We start from the raw sequence: 14,735 nt of genomic DNA on the forward strand, positions 1-14,735 counted from the left end.
ATATTTTTGTTTTGTTTGGCACTTAGTTCCATTTTAATATCGTGTATTCATGTATGCTTGTTATCTTATTTCTAGATTTTGGATTTTCATTTCTTGCAAAATATGTTATAATTTTTTTGGCACTTAGTACCTATTTAATTTCGTGTATCCATGTATGCTTGGCTTAATAAATATTGTGTTGTGTTCCATTGCAGACGGATGTCGACATACTTCCAGATAAAGAATGTTCCACACTTTTCGAGAGTAATGCCGGTGTTGAAGGAGGAGTGAGGAGCGAAACTCAGTTTTGCATTAAACAGACAACAAGTGACAGCGATTTTGAAGTACGTATTTTTGTAATAATTATTTTTTTTGTATTTACAAAACATGAGCGAAAAATTGAGCATTAAAAAACAAGGAACGCCAACCCCATTAGCTTCGTAATATTGGGACTCTCGCGCGAAGCTACAAGCCAAAAATGTGTATATTCTTGGTATACCTTATATCGTAGGTAATAGGCATTTAAATCGCTGGACAAACGGAGTCTAGAAATGTTCGATTTCAAGCACAAAACTGGTTTTTATTTTTTTTATAAATCATTTTATAAAAAAGCAAAAAAGTCAACCACGTGAAACTGTCACAGATAATTTGAGCTATAACACTGTATTTTTTTAAAGTTGTTTTCTTTATGCGTTCATACATTTCTTAATAAAAAATAAATATTTTTTTTAGTAGTTTGCTTTTTTATTTTTTATTGAGTAATTTATATATTTATTTGTATTATACTCAAGCGAAGCGATAGGAAAACTTTCAATTTATCTAAAGCATATTTTTTTGTATTCATAATGTACACCAATTCGTTTTAAAGATTAATCAAAATAGTGATTTGGCATTAAGCTTCGCCTTAAATAAAGTCAGAATATTAACGACAGAATATTAAATAATATAAAATTTAAAAAATATTATAATATTTGCACTAGCAGGCCTAGAAAATTAATCTTTATTAATTATTTGTGCCGAACGTTTTACTAAAATCTCAGATGATTCTAAACAAATCCCCCGGAAAGTTAAAAAATCACCGTCTAGAAAAATAAAATCTTGTGCTTTCCGCTAATTAATATTTGAAAAACGTTTAATAAATTTTTTGTATTTATATTTTTAAAGCAAAGTACTTTTTTATTAATTTTAAATATAAATAACTTACATCCGTAGGGATCCCTCTAGAAACATTTAAGATTTTAGTAACACGTTCATCAGAAATAATTGAAATGTGAGCGTTGAGCAAACTCAAGAAATTAAAGTCTTATGTCGCCTTAATTAGGCATGCTCGATGCGTTTCGGGTCTTCCTAGGACCTCAGAAACAAATCCAAATTAATGGTAGGATTCAATTAAATGCTTAGTAATTGTTGATTTGTAAGGATGGTGGATTTTGAATTCTCGAAAGTTTTCTGACATCCTTTTGGAGATGGTCCGTTCCGTCTGGCCTACATACACCTTGTCACATCCAGAATAGCTGTGTTTATAAACTCCACCTGTCTCAAGAGGAAACTTGGTTTTTACCTCAAAAGGTCTTGTATTTTTGTCGTTGTTCTGAAGAGAATCTTGATGCTTTCTTTTCTCAGTATCTTGGCAATTCTTTCAAGTTCTCAGTTGAAAAAAATATGGGAGTCTTCAATAACTTACTCGCTTACTGGACATCCGTCCTTATTGGTTGAGATTATCAGTTATTCTGTCGAAGTAGAGAGACATGATCGGCTAGGCTCGGGATCTAATCGGAACCATTCGGAACTCGGCCTGCGCACGCGCCGCTCCACTGTAAAGACAGTTCCATCTGTGGCTAGTTACCTGAACTATCTTTAATAACATTACAGTAACATTTTAAACTTATTTATTACATTTATAACATCACATCGCTTCTGTCAACAGAAAGGAACAGACGGCGCGCCTCTGCAAGTATACAACGGAGCTTCTGTGGCGTGCACACAAACCGTGCTGGGGGTGTTCTCAAGCAGCTCAGACGTAACCGCAGACCCAGAAACAGAAGCAGTTCATCTGACCACTCGAGTTTCCGCCTATATCTCCTGGATTGAGGAACACGTGTGGCCGGCAGTCCCACCAACTTCAGACAGAAAACAAATGCACCCTATCCTTCAATTATTGTTTAAAAAGTAATTTGTTTTTGGTGAAAATAAAATAAAAATAAAACTATTATTTATTCACTACATCAGTTTACCGATTATTATTCGACAATAACACAATACAAAGCACATATAATGATCTGAAAAACAGTAGAAGTTGGTAGACAGAGCTACAAATTAGCTACTTCTGAATAAATAATGAAAAATTGCACTAAAACTTACATCAGTAAGTGTAAAAAGTAAGGACTTGAGAAAAAAGGGTAGATTCCTCTTTTAAAATAAAACACTTTGTAGAAGTTGAAATAACACCGATTTATTGTTGTTTTTTCCAAAGTTTATATTGCTACCGACATTCTGTTGATATCACTCTACCAACGGAGAGCGAAATATAATTGTCACTTTGCGTTCCTTTAGCTAGAAACTATTGAAGAGAAGTGAGTTCCCTAATCAAAATTGCAACTCAAATAACCTAGTTTCGCTGCCTTTAAAGAAGGTGTAAACTAGCGCCATCTATATTCTAAATCAGTTACTCTATATTAATTATAATTGGTTTGAAACTCTGTGCAAATTCCAACAGTAAAGTCAGTCGGGGCAATTGCGTCATTTTTTTTGAACAATCATCTTTACAGAACACCTGACTACAATTCTTAGGATTTGAATTAGTTTCTTTTGTGAATAGCTTCAATAATATCAACAACAATTAGTTTTTCAGAAAATGTTTGCTTTAATTAACAATAGCCTCTTGATTTCATTAAAATGAAGTGAATGTAAAAATGCATTTGCCCCTCCTTTAGCCCTTCTATGAGGTAAATCCGTCCAAGACGTATTTTTTTACCTACAATTCCTATAACAAAGATTATTATCTTAATTATTAATTCATTTTTACTACTATTTCCAGACAAAAATAGCAAAAAAATAAATTTATATTTATAGAAATGACGGGTGTGATGAAAGGCTTTAAATCACAGTGAAAAAACAGATAAACCATAGCTGCAAAAAAATATACAAATTATTTATGAAAACGGACATGCTAACGACATCTGGCGGAGAAAGAATTGATCCAGCTTGCTTGCAGTAGACACCTGTAATAGTTGGAATTAAATCAAGGTTCCGGGACGAAAGCAGAGAGGTCGTAAAATCGTCTAGCACGAGAAAGAAACCCCCTTTCTAGGCCTAAAAATAAATATTGAAGGTTGTCGACCAATTAGATCTGGTCGAGAATGATGAAAAATTTTGAATAACCAATCAGTGAACGGAGAGGCGTACATCAGCTACAGACAAAGGAATGAATTTTGGATCGGGCAATAAAATAGATAATTAACGACATTTCGATTCCCACAGAAATTAGAGGTGAACGCACTATAGAATAAACATCGACGTTCAAGGGAACGGATCCTGGGAATGTTTACAATAACTGAGACATTTATGGGGTATCGAACCATTGAAATCGAGGGCTTTGGAAGTTTTACAAGTTCTAAAGCGCACACACGAAAATGCAATGAAAAAATTATAAACGTGATAGTGTAAGAGAGGGCGGAGAAACTTAGGGAAATTACTGGCAGAATTTTCAACTGTAGTACAATTATTTATGATAGAAGGAGGGTGTCATGTTCGATAAAAATCGTACTAAAGAGAGGTGAGAGTTTTGGAAACGATGGAAATTAATCGTTATCAATTTAAGATGAAACGGACATATTGGTAAATCAATTTTGAATGAAAATCTCGCAAAAAAAATAGACATTTTAGAAAAGTGCGGCGACCGAATGGAAGGATAATACAGAGATTTTAGAGCTGCTACAAAGGTCCTAGGGACATGAAAATTGAGTATCAGAAGAAGACAGTAAAACTAAACATATAGCGATATATTAGATTCAAGAAAAGTAGACATTTTACATAATTATTAGGTTAGATAGATACTAGAGCTACACAAGATTACAGAGGGATCGAAACAAGATAAAAGGTTGACGGTCTCATGTGTATTTTGGGAGATAAACAATCGAAATCCGAACATGATTTTTATTTACGTTAAGGTAATAAACGATTAGAAAAACGATTAACTTTAACGTGGGGCTTATGAGGTATTTAGATTAGGCAAAAGAGATTAAAATTAATAGGTTTGAAATTAAATAAAATTTACGACCATAGTACATAAATTCAAGGCGTAAACAGGTGTCCAGACATATAATTTATGTGAAATCTTGTATGACAAAGATAGAGGTTGGGGCGGAGATTGGGTCAGGCAATAAAAATGACAGATATCCTAGAGTCTAATTAGGTATATCTCCCATAGAAGCGTGGAAAATTATATATTAATTAATAATAGATGAAGTATGAAATTTTCCTGGAGACCACACACATCGGGAAAAGTGGAGAAAAGATAAAAGAAAGGGTAAAGAACGGAGATAAAGAATAATCCAAGTGGAGAAAAGTGATACAATTCAAATTTATCCGTGAAATAAATAAATACGACTTGGAAAATAATTAGTTATAGAGTTATGAGAAATAACAAAAGAATAAAGAAGAAATTTGTGCAGGAAAACGTCGCGAATAAAAGAAAATCCAAAAAAAATAAGGAAAACTCAAATCTGCGACATAAAGAGGGAAGGTACGGGTGAAAATGGAAAAGCTCGTATAGGTGACAATAAAATTAAGTAGAATTTAGACAAATCGAAATTCAAAAATGCGTAGTAAAGATCTCAGCATGGATTTAAACAATTTTCGCGCGAGATGCATAAAATTGAGATCTATATATATGTTATTGAGGATGGACCTATCGCGAATTGGGAAAAAAAAGGAACGCAAAATCATGAGATTTTAACTACATTTTGTATGAACGGAGGACAAAGAAAGCTTGGGCGACTAACGCGGACTTACCCGATTCGGACCCTATCGATTTAGAGTTGTGAGATAAAAATTAACCACCGCCCAGAGCCGGAAAGCAGAAGATCTTATGGAAGCACAATCAATAGTAATGGCAGGGATGTTCGGATTTGCGAGTTGGTAAAAGATAGAATCGATCATCAGAGGAAATTCAGATACGTCTTTTGGAATCTGAGAAGGGTATAAAATGGCGGTGCAGACCAGTTTTCAGGGAGTCAGTCGAGATTTTGAAAACGGAGTTTACGTCGCAGTACTACGTCTATTGGTAAAATTCTAGTGAAACAATCTATTATTTTTTAATTTTGAAAAAATCTAAGTTTAAATTCTGAACAAGTCCCTGGACTTAGGAAGTTTTGTGAAAAGTTAGAAATTTTAAATTCAGTTTAAATTCCTTTGAAAATCCCATCAGTGAAGTTTTGTTGAGTCAGTTTGATTTGGTTAAACAGTGAAAAATAAATATAATTTAAACTCAGTGCTTAAAAAGTGTTAAGTGAAGTGCAAAAAGTGATTACGGAATTAAAAAATTAAAATCAAAATTTAAAAATAATTATTTCATTCAAAGTGAAAATAAAAATTCGATTGAGAGTTTTGTCGTTCATCTAGAGTGGATGTGCTCGTGAATTGATATTTAAAAATAGATTATAATTTAACATCAATTTGGAAAAAAAAAAAAAATAAAAATAGTACTAAATTTTTACGTCTTAGTTTAAAATAAACACAATCTAGACAGTTTGAAAAGAAATAACAACAAATGCTCAAACCTTTGTTCTAAAAGTAACAGTTCGGAAAAGAAATTAATTTATTAAGAATCGAGATAATTAAAAGTCTGCGCAATTCGGAAAAAAATTTCTTATAAAAATAAATAAAAAGAAATTTAGAATCAATAAATTGATCAATTAAAATCCATCGTGCGTACAGCGACAGTGTTAAAAGTGTTTGTCGTTTTAACCGGAATTCTAAACATCAGTATACCATTTCGAAAAAAGTATTTGAAACAGCTATCATTCAAAAGCCTAAACTAGAAAAGTGTTATTAAATCAACGGGTTTTCTGGATTAGGATTTCGTTCGGAAGAAAAATTAAATATCAGCTAATTTATATGAATCAAGCAAGAAATAAAATATTAAATAGGAATAAATAGTCGAAAAGATTTATTTTGAAATTAGTTGGAAAATTCAGTTAATTAGGTAGGATTTTCTTCGGCAAGATTTGTTGTGTGGCACCCAACCGGAAAAATCTTGTAGAGGGTGAGTTTTCCTTTTATAAATGATTTTCAGGCCCAAGGAGTGAGGAGGCACAGCTGATCAATGGTATATCATTTAAATTATTAAAACAACAAAACAAAGAATTACACATTAAAATATGTATATTGTGTATTTGTGTATATATATATAAATATAAAATAATATGTTGTATATAAAGAATATATATATATGAGTAATGTAATTATATATATGTATTTTATTTATTAATCGAAGCATCGAAATGGTAGCGATTTTTAATACCTACCCGAGGACATATCTATATTATTGAAAAAGAAAATATGTATTTATTAATATTCCAGACTATGTAGAATCATATATTTTATATTTATTTATTAATATATGTACTCTAAGTTAACATATTTTGACAATCGAGATATGTGTACTTATATATATATATTTATTCTTCAATTAAACTCTAGTAAATTTACTAAATTCGGAAAATGAAAAATAGTTTAACTTCAATAAAGGAATTAAAAATATTTAAATTAACTATGCACAATAAACGGTAACATAACTGAATCACAAGGAGAGCGCGAGATATTTTTAAAATAAACAATCTCACATCTGGGTTAGTGGGTCAGATGAGATGTTTACATTGTTCAATTTGTTGATAAAACAAAGCATACACTGAAGAATTGGGTCAGTCAACTGCATAGTTTGAAAACGACCTTGGCCATAACTAGATAATTTGTCTGGTTATAAGGATAATTACCAGGATGTCATTGTACAATGTGCAGCGATTTTTGCGTATTCACAAATACCTATCATTCACAAACAACAATTGAAAATCACGGGTTAGCAAGATTTATATCGAAAAATTACATGAAACATTTAAATATCATTGATTAGATAGTCGCATAGATTTTTATTAGTTACCTGAAACAGCTGGAAGCTGCGTGCTTACATATACTTATCATTCACAATCAACAATTGGAAAATCACGGGTTAGTAGGATTATATCGAATAATTATACGAAACATTTGAATATTATTGATTGGGTGCTCATACAGAACCCCATCAGTTACCTGAGGCATTTGAGAGTCGAGTACTCTCTAATGTGGCAACCAACTACTTGAAACAATTGGAAAATCACGGGATAGGATGAACAAAAATTAATGTTGAACCCTGGAGGTAAAATTTAAAACAAATACAGTTCATCCAATAGGAGGCAGTGGTCGCTCCTACAACAAGACCATTAACCAAACCAAATAGAGATGGCGATTCTCTTAAATAAAAACGTCAAAACCAAACAAACAAAAGCCTGGAGTTCGATAGCTCTCCAAAACAAACTATCAAATAAGATCTTATTTTACTAGTATTTATTAGTATAACCTTATTCTTACGTATATATTCGGTTACCAAGCCTAGAGTTTCGCAGAACTCTTCGTGCGAGATCCGAGCTTGGAATGCGAGGTAGATAGCCTCGTATTGCGAGTTATAAACCTTTCCCAAACTGTATGTATACATATATTTATTCGTATGTACTGTTTACTGGAGGATGCGGACCTGCATACAGCTTGCATTTTAGGTCTTCTGGACCACTCTCGCATCTTCTCTTAAACGTGGAATGAGGATTCACGACCCGTAAGTCCACACCAACTGTGAGTATATGATTGTATATAGGACGAAACCGGTTCGCCCTAAGTAAATTGTAGTCCAAGGAGGGGTCGGAATTTGGGGGTATCGGGACTCGAGGGGAAACTTGAAGGCAGTGCATGATGACGTGGAAGGCTTTTTGGGACGCGATAACTTAGGTATCAATCAAAGAGCCGTGTCAAAGGATTGTGCGAATTTCTTGTTGACTCACGATCATCTCGTTTACTTGCAGGAGGATTTGGAGCCAAATTATGCCAGCAAATGGGCTATTCCGAGTTCGTCAAATATGCAATTAACTAATTACATTAACCTACTAAATCAATCTTTACATGTACCTTATAGCAGCAGAATCATAAAGGAGTGGCGCCAAACAGACACAAGAGTTTACCAAAATCAAATTTACTAACAATTAACCATTTGAGTTTATATTTAATTACCTGTCCAAATAAACATGTATAATATCTTTTACTTGCGATTAACTACGATTTTGTTAGGGTGCAGGGAATCAGAATAATTACAATAGGAAAGTTAGCTCATTCAGGGAATTCATTTAAGTCTAGGTTTGCAATGGAAAGACCAATTAAATTGTGAAACTCAACGCCTCGATCAGAACCAAGGGGGTTACCACAAAAATGAAGGTAATTAAAATCCTATATCATAAATCAAAAAATTACACAACGTTTGATGGAATTTAATTACGATATAAATACGGAAATATTTGCGTTCAAGTTCGTAAATAACGTATTAATTAGTTAAGTACATATGTCTATAAAGATATATAGCACAAGAGAGCTTTAAGTAGCTTTCTGTAGATATCAAGGAAAAGGGTCCAATTTTCATGGAGGCTTATGTGTTGTAGGGGAGGAATTTTCCATCCCTGCGAACACATATGCAAAGCCTTAGAAAAAAAAATTTAAATATCGGTCATAGCCAAGAGAGAAGAAAATTTTATATTGTTTTAAACAAAGTAAAAGAAAATGGTGAAAAGAGGCGAAATACTACACGGGGCAAATGGGTCAATTTAGTGAATACCGCATTTAACCCTTCAACTAAATATGCATTTCCAACCTTTGGTTATGATTTAATATTGCGACTGTCTTAGTTCTAATTTGATTGTTTCAAACAACAGTTGTATATTTAAAACAGCGATTAAGATCTGTGGTTTTTTAAAAACAAATAATTATTTAAAGGCAATTTGCAATTTTTAACAATAACCAGAGATTTTAGCAAACCCAATCGATCGCATCCGCATGAATTGCCTCACTCACCAGGTAAAAATCGAACTCCGAAAATTCAGAGATGAACAACGACACGACTTCATCTCCACTCTTGAAAAACTCCAAGAAAACCCTCCACCACAATGAGTCCCCTCACGGGCCCAAAAGGCACTGTTTCCCAAAACTCCAGAGACAAATCCAACACTTTTGAAGACAGCCTCGAAAAACAATTTTCTCTGACCACTACCCATGAGGACCTCAAATACATTTCCACAGTAGACTTCAAAGTCTCAACCATTGTGACTGAAATCCTCTCAAACAACCCGATTCAGTTCACAAAATTATTCGACCATCAGACTAGGCAAGCCCGTGTTATAATGGTCGGTGACAACACACATTCATAGGCAAATCCTGGCAAAGGTAACTTATACAAAATATTATATATAATCGTCTACACAGTTCTTTTCCATGAAATATTTATTAAAACATTCAATATAATTATTACGTAGTTTATTTACAACATAACTACTAACGATAATAATGTATTCAATATATTGCAAGATAAAAAAGTTTAAAAAAATTGTAAGTAGGTATGAACATTATATATATAATTTAAACATATTAGATGAAAAAAATAATGCTTTAATAGATCATGACGGTAAAATAGAACATGGCATTAACAATAATTAATTGTAACATAATACAATGATATAAGTACACATTTTAAGTTGATATAGAATGAAAGATTACGTAAGAGAAAATTTAACATGGTCTTGTGAGAACAAAACTAATGATGTTTTCGAAGGGAGTGAATGTCTAGCTAGACACACAACACATTCAAATAGTTTACTTATAATTGTATATTAAATTCAGTTGAATTTTCTTTCACCTCTTCTAGCAATAATAGGTTTATTGAGAAACCGAACTATATCTCCTACGTCTTTTAATTCAGATATATCTTATTCAACAGGATAATGAAAAGCAGTTTTATATTTTCTTGTGGAGCTAAGAATTTTTTTATTATTTCACAACAGGGTATTGATTTTTTTTGAGGCAAATTTAATCAACACCCACATCTGGTTTTCTGGTCATCAGAAGAATGTTATCGTCATTAATTACTTCGGTATTTGCGTTGAATATCAGTTTATCCATTTCAACAATATCGCTGGCGAAGCTTAATGCCAAATCACTATTTTGATTAATCTTTATAACGAATTTGTGTACATTATGAATACCAAAAAATATGCATAAGATAAATTGAAGGTTTTCCTAACGTTTCGCTTGAGTAGAAAACAATTAAAAATATAAATTACTTGATAAAAAATATAAATTTAAACTATTAATAAATATATTTTTTCAATAGAAATGTATGAACGCATAAAGAAAACAACTCTAAAAAAATACAGTATTATAGCTAAGATTATCTGTGACAGTTTCACTTTATTAACTTTTTTCTTATAAAATTATTTACAAAATAAATAAAAACCAGTTTTGTGCTTGAAATCGAACGTTTCTAGACTCCGTTTGTCAAGCGATTTTAATGCCTATTACCTACAATATAAGGTTTACCAAGAATATACACATTTTTGGCTTGTAGCTTCCTATTAAACAGTCATTGCAAAAGTCACTAATATTTTCGTAGGCTGATTCAGTATCCAATTTAAATTTTCAATGTCAGATTCTTCAGAATCACTAAAAGAGTGTTTCTTTGTAATCTTTTTTTCGGTCTTCTTTTTTTTATTACAAACTCTACACACATTTCCTTTCGATCTAAACTCACATTTTTTAACAGCAATTTCTTAATTTATCTTTTTTTTGTATCATATCATTTTTCTGTTTTTCCTCTTCGTCCTATATTTTTTTAATAAATTCCTCTCTTGTTATGACATCGCATCCTTTAGCAAACTCTAGTTTTCTTTCCTTTTATAATCTTGGTTCTTTTTAAATTTATAACAAGGACTCAAAATGAATTTTCTCAATATCGTTCAAGATTCGGTTTTCGGTTAGGTACCGTAATTATTTTAGAAATTTTTGGGTAATTTATATTAGATATTGTTAGGAAGCTTTGTATATGCACCCACAGATGGCAGTGCGTAGAGCTTGCGGGAAAGTCCGCAAGATGGAGCCAGTGGCCAGTTTTCGCCATGGACGGTGCGAAGGCTCTCAGACAATCTCACTGGCCCAGATTCCAATTAGCTAGCTTCTAGTTAGGTCGACTAACGAGTCACCAATATAATACGCGGAGTATTAATAAATCGCTGATAAATATAAAAAAACCTATTATTTATAAAACTCTTTCCAAGACGAGTTGGAGACTGTTTGTGCGAACACAACAGATATATAATGTAAAATAGAATTTGTTTCTGCGTTACGCTAAGAATCTCGGAGTTGGAAACTGAAGTTGTTGGAATATTTCTAAATGTAGTTTTTTGGTTCACAATCTTTATGATCTCCCCTCATTTATGATCTCTTTTTTGGTTACCACAAAAAAGCATAAGTACTTTAGAGAATGCATGATCTTTCTTTGTTGTGAATTTTTCCACCTCGATATTGCTTCTGGGTCGAATTTGTCTTCCGATATAACTTATTTATTTAATGAAAATATCCCTCCCTTTATAAAGCATTTATTATTCTTTGTGTTGATACGTTGGACCAGATTTCGCCTAATATTCTGTTAAATTGACTTTTTCCTAGCTTAGTGCCTACATTTAATTTTTGCTACAGGGTTAGACATCTGTCCCAATCAACTTTCAACGATTTAAATAGGTACTGACAATTCGAGAGGCTGCAAAAGATGACTGTTATTTTAATTAAAAACAGAATTATGTTCTCTTAACTCACACTAAATTATACACTCTAGTGATCACAGAGAAAATCAAAAATATAAGACCACAAAATGAGACACTTTACTCGTTTTTCACTCAATTTATTAAAATGGCGAATAGTCGCCTAAAGCGTTGCCTGCAGACTTCTGAGTGATTTATTGTTTTGACGATTTAGAAGTTCTGCTTTTTGCCGATGACATCAAATTATACAAAAGAATATCTAATATAAGCGATTGCCTAATCTTACAGTAAAAGATCGAAAAATTACATAATTGGTGCATAGCTAACAACTTATTCTTCAATATTGATAAATGTAAGACATTAACATTTTGTCCAACAAAGACCCCACTATTATTCACATACACATTAGCAAGCGAAATCTCAACGATAAAGTCAACGAAATTTGGGACCTTGGACTTATGTTTGACACTCAATTAAATTTTATAAATCACATATAACAAATAACTAACAAAGGTATGAAGACACTGGGATTTATAATCAGAACCATCAAAGACTTCGACTCGTTGGAGGTTATAAAAATCGTGTATCTGTCGCTAGTACGCAGCTTGTTAGAATATAATTCAATAGTGTGGTCCCCATACTACCAGATTCATATAAAAAATATTGAACGTGTGCAGCACAAATTTTTTACGATTTATTAAGTTCAAATTACACATACCTATTCAACACATAAACTTTAAATTCTTACTAAATACACTTAAAATACAATCCCTAGAAAACAGAAGAAAAATAAATTACCAAATTTTTTTATTTAATATTATTAACTCCAAACTGTTGTGAACTCCTGCAATTCATAGATTTCAGAGTACCTACTCGAGCAACTAGGCAAAACGTATTATTCTGTAACAATAACTTTAGTACCAACTATCACATACATGCACCTATTTCTCGCTTTCTCACACTTGGAAACAAATTCACCTCAAATATGGACACATTTAATATAAGTTTGCCTGTGTTCAAGAGATACCTGAGTGATATTTTTTATCTAGTATAAATAAAGGAAAAAGAAAACATAAAAACTCCGACAGTAAATTCAAGCTTTGGACAAAGACACTACCAATACCATGCAATAAAAGCTTTCAACAGTGTAGAACTTGAAATTAAAATTGAGGAAAATAAAAATAAATTCACACACAAAATTACAAAATGAATCAAAGCACAAAAAAGACAATATTACCAAAATGTCGTAGCATAAAATAAAAATAAAACATACACGTAACACACAAAACCAATGTAAACACACATCACTCATTTATTATTTTCTCTTTAAATGTATTATGTAGATTATATTTTCATATTATAAAATGAAGGCCTCAGAACGGGCAAGCCACCCAGTGAGGCCAAAATTACTGGAAAACTTTGAAATGTAACAAAAATTGTACCAAAAAAAGGCGATTGCGTGATTTAAAAAAAAAAGTTATTTTTGTGTAGAAGTTTTAAAAATAAAAACCTTCTGTTGTCATTGTATTATGCAGTAAATGATGTAAAATATGTGTAATGTAAAAGCCCATCAAGAAAATCACTAGATGGCATTAATTACATCTATTTTAAACATTAAACGAAAGAGAGATAGAGAAATAGACTCAATAGCCCCTTAGCCGGATTTACCCCAACTGACCTTAATATTATGATTTCTGAACAATATTTAGATGAAAAAATGAACCTATACATAGAAGTAGTTACGCATTAATTTGTCAATATTTCAATAAATGGTAACAATATTTCAGGTTGTGCAAGTGGCAGCAGTGTCAATGGTTTTACGTATTCACAATTCACTTTTATTTTATTTCTATCTTTCGTTTTGCCTCTTTTACTCGAATTGAAACGTCTGAACATTAATGTAAAAAATGTGCCGAATGAATTCATTTATGAACCGATCCATCGGTGTTGGATTTCGGCATTCGAAATTTGTCACTCGCGCTCTTAATTAAACCCTTTCATCACGGAAAAAAAAATTCATGTACGATCCGAAGGGGGGTCACCAAGGTCCCCGAATTTGTTTAGCTTATTTAAGGGTATTAATAACATAATTTTAAATAGTTTTTTTTAAACAATTAGATGGAAGTATATTCTTCATATTTTTAAAGTCATGTTCAAAATCTTTTGATATATAAAGTCGCAATTGATATTCCCATGAATTAACACCATAACCCATCTTTTTCCATAGAAAACAGGGAAGGCGGGCCGTTAACGGAATCGTTCCTTGATTCTAGGGTGGTTTGTAAATGGTTAGTAAATTGGTAAAACTAAAATGTGCGAATTTTTAAACATTTTGAAAACTACGGTGAATCAAGATTTTTAATGTTAATGTTGATTTTAAAATTTTAGATTTTGTTGTTTAATTTATTTTAATTTTGTGTTGATACAATAAAACTATGTATTGTCAAACATTGTATGATAATGTGGGCTTAACTGGGTAACTTCCCATGCTGAGGCCCCAATTTTACAATAAACCGATACTATGAAATAAAAAAATGAAAGTAAAATAAAACTAAACGAATAAAAAAAAAATTAAAAACAAACGATAATAAAGGCTAACAAATAATTATAAGCAATAATTAGTCGTCTGAAATATCAATACAAATTGAAAATATCTCCCGCAAAAAAATAAATGCTGCCAACGGGAATTGAACCCATGCATTCTGATGTCCGGTCAGGTGCTCTGAAACCACTGAGCTATGTCGGCTTATTTCCAACCCGCCAAATGATTCAATATGTACTAGTACCTCAATCAACAATTACTGCTCATTATATTTTTTTTCCACCGGTAAACAACCAACTTTATTTTAGTATCAAAGGCTTTGTTAGTGCTAA

At 32.0% G+C, this 14,735-nt stretch overlaps 1 long non-coding RNA gene across 1 annotated transcript; it reads left to right on the top strand.

The window, feature by feature from the left end:
- The first annotated feature begins 194 nt into the window (after positions 1–194).
- On the top strand, positions 195–2,200 carry LOC149414216 (uncharacterized). The gene is made up of 2 exons (XR_016304023.1): positions 195–323; positions 1,907–2,200. It is a non-coding gene; the product is annotated as an uncharacterized LOC149414216 (long non-coding RNA).
- Positions 2,201–14,735: the final 12,535 nt, after the last annotated feature.

This window comes from Hesperophylax consimilis, chromosome 20 (assembly GCF_061612785.1).
Source record: "Hesperophylax consimilis isolate HC1 chromosome 20, BYU_Hcon_1.0, whole genome shotgun sequence".
NCBI lineage: Eukaryota > Metazoa > Arthropoda > Insecta > Trichoptera > Limnephilidae > Hesperophylax > Hesperophylax consimilis.